The following is a 3539-nucleotide window of genomic DNA, read 5'->3' on the forward strand; positions in this document are numbered from 1 at the left end:
CTGGGTGGACACACACACACACACACACAACCAGTTAACACACTCGCTAGCTACTACCAAGGCTTTCAGCCCAGCAGCAACAACAGACAGCTAGCTAGCTGGCTACAGTAGAGGGCTGTGGCTAGCTACTACCAAGGCTTTCAGCCCAGCAGCAACAACACAGACAGCTAGCTAGCTGGCTACAGTAGAGGGCTGTGGCTAGCTACTACCAAGGCTTCCAGCCCAGCAGCAACAACACAGACAGCTAGCTAGCTGGCTACAGTAGAGGGCTGTGGCTAGTTACTACCAAGGCTTCCAGCCCAGCAGCAACAACACAGACAGCTAGCTAGCTGGCTACAGTAGAGGGCTGTGGCTAGCTACTACCAAGGCTTCCAGCCCAGCAGCAACAACACAGACAGCTAGCTAGCTGGCTACAGTAGAGGGCTGTGGCTAGCTACTACCAAGGCTTCCAGCCCAGCAGCAACAACACAGACAGCTAGCTAGCTGGCTACAGTAGAGGGCTGTGGCTAGCTACTACCAAGGCTTCCAGCCCAGCAGCAACAACACAGACAGCTAGCTAGCTGGCTACAGTAGAGGGCTGTGGCTAGCAACTACCAAGGCTTCCAGCCCAGCAGCAACAACACAGACAGCTAGCTAGCTGGCTACAGTAGAGGGCTGCGGCTAGCTACTACCAAGGCTTCCAGCCCAGCAGCAACAACACAGACAGCTAGCTAGCTGGCTACAGTAGAGGGCTGTGGCTAGCTACTACCAAGGCTTCCAGCCCAGCAGCAACAACACAGACAGCTAGCTGGCTACAGTAGAGGGCTGTGGCTAGCTACCACCAAGGCTTCCAGCCCAGCAGCAACAACACAGACAGCTAGCTAGCTGGCTACGGTAGAGGGCTGTGGCTAGCTACCACCAAGGCTTCCAGCCCAGCAGCAACAACACAGACAGCTAGCTAGCTGGCTACAGTAGAGGGCTGTGGCTAGCTACTACCAAGGCTTCCAGCCCAGCAGCAACAACACAGACAGCTAGCTAGCTGGCTACAGTAGAGGGCTGTGGCTAGCTACTACCAAGGCTTCCAGCCCAGCAGCAACAACACAGACAGCTAGCTAGCTGGCTACAGTAGAGGGCTGTGGCTAGCTACTACCAAGGCTTTCAGCCCAGCAGCAACAACACAGACAGCTAGCTAGCTGGCTACGGCTAGCTACTACCAAGGCTTTCAGCCCAGCAGCAACAACACAGACAGCTAGCTAGCAGGCTACAGTAGAGGGCTGTGGCTAGCTACTACCAAGGCTTCCAGCCCAGCAGCAACAACACAGACAGCTAGCTAGCTGGCTACGGTAGAGGGCTGTGGCTAGCTACTACCAAGGCTTTCAGCCCAGCAGCAACAACACAGACAGCTAGCTAGCTGGCTACAGTAGAGGGCTGTGGCTAGCTACTACCAAGGCTTCCAGCCCAGCAGCAACAACACAGACAGCTAGCTAGCTGGCTACAGTAGAGGGCTGTGGCTAGCTACTACCAAGGCTTCCAGCCCAGCAGCAACAACACAGACAGCTAGCTAGCTGGCTACAGTAGAGGGCTGTGGCTAGCTACTACCAAGGCTTTCAGCCCAGCAGCAACAACACAGACAGCTAGCTAGCTGGCTACGGCTAGCTACTACCAAGGCTTTCAGCCCAGCAGCAACAACACAGACAGCTAGCTAGCAGGCTACAGTAGAGGGCTGTGGCTAGCTACTACCAAGGCTTCCAGCCCAGCAGCAACAACACAGACAGCTAGCTAGCTGGCTACGGTAGAGGGCTGTGGCTAGCTACTACCAAGGCTTTCAGCCCAGCAGCAACAACACAGACAGCTAGCTAGCAGGCTACAGTAGAGGGCTGTGGCTAGCTACTACCAAGGCTTCCAGCCCAGCAGCAACAACACAGACAGCTAGCTGGCTACAGTAGAGGGCTGTGGCTAGCTACTACCAAGGCTTCCAGCCCAGCAGCAACAACACAGACAGCTAGCTAGCTGGCTACGGCTAGCTACTACCAAGGCTTTCAGCCCAGCAGCAACAACACAGACAGCTAGCTAGCAGGCTACAGTAGAGGGCTGTGGCTAGCTACTACCAAGGCTTCCAGCCCAGCAGCAACAACACAGACAGCTAGCTAGCTGGCTACGGTAGAGGGCTGTGGCTAGCTACTACCAAGGCTTTCAGCCCAGCAGCAACAACACAGACAGCTAGCTAGCAGGCTACAGTAGAGGGCTGTGGCTAGCTACTACCAAGGCTTCCAGCCCAGCAGCAACAACACAGACAGCTAGCTGGCTACAGTAGAGGGCTGTGGCTAGCTACTACCAAGGCTTCCAGCCCAGCAGCAACAACACAGACAGCTAGCTAGCTGGCTACAGTAGAGGGCTGTGGCTAGCTACCACCAAGGCTTCCAGCCCAGCAGCAACAACACAGACAGCTAGCTAGCTGGCTACAGTAGAGGGCTGTGGCTAGCTACTACCAAGGCTTCCAGCCCAGCAGCAACAACACAGACAGCTAGCTAGCTGGCTACGGTAGAGGGCTGTGGCTAGCTACTACCAAGGCTTCCAGCCCAGCAGCAACAACACAGACAGCTAGCTAGCTGGCTACAGTAGAGGGCTGTGGCTAGCTACTACCAAGGCTTCCAGCCCAGCAGCAACAACACAGACAGCTAGCTAGCTGGCTACGGTAGAGGGCTGTGGCTAGCTACTACCAAGGCTTCCAGCCCAGCAGCAACAACACAGACAGCTAGCTAGCTGGCTACAGTAGAGGGCTGTGGCTAGCTACTACCAAGGCTTCCAGCCCAGCAGCAACAACACAGACAGCTAGCTAGCTGGCTACAGTAGAGGGCTGTGGCTAGCTACTACCAAGGCTTCCAGCCCAGCAGCAACAACACAGACAGCTAGCTAGCTGGCTACAGTAGAGGGCTGTGGCTAGCTACTACCAAGGCTTCCAGCCCAGCAGCAACAACACAGACAGCTAGCTAGCTGGCTACAGTAGAGGGCTGTGGCTAGCTACTACCAAGGCTTCCAGCCCAGCAGCAACAACACAGACAGCTAGCTAGCTGGCTACAGTAGAGGGCTGTGGCTAGCTACTACCAAGGCTTCCAGCCCAGCAGCAACAACACAGACAGCTAGCTAGCTGGCTACAGTAGAGGGCTGTGGCTAGCTACTACCAAGGCTTCCAGCCCAGCAGCAACAACACAGACAGCTAGCTAGCTGGCTACAGTAGAGGGCTGTGGCTAGCTACTACCAAGGCTTCCAGCCCAGCAGCAACAACACAGACAGCTAGCTAGCTGGCTACAGTAGAGGGCTGTGGCTAGCTACCACCAAGGCTTCCAGCCCAGCAGCAACAACACAGACAGCTAGCTAGCTGGCTACAGTAGAGGGCTGTGGCTAGCTACTACCAAGGCTTCCAGCCCAGCAGCAACAACACAGACAGCTAGCTAGCTGGCTACAGTAGAGGGCTGTGGCTAGCTACTACCAAGGCTTCCAGCCCAGCAGCAACAACACAGACAGCTAGCTAGCTGGCTACAGTAGAGGGCTGTGGCTAG

This window comes from Coregonus clupeaformis, unplaced genomic scaffold (assembly GCF_020615455.1).
Source record: "Coregonus clupeaformis isolate EN_2021a unplaced genomic scaffold, ASM2061545v1 scaf1445, whole genome shotgun sequence".
Lineage (NCBI taxonomy): Eukaryota > Metazoa > Chordata > Actinopteri > Salmoniformes > Salmonidae > Coregonus > Coregonus clupeaformis.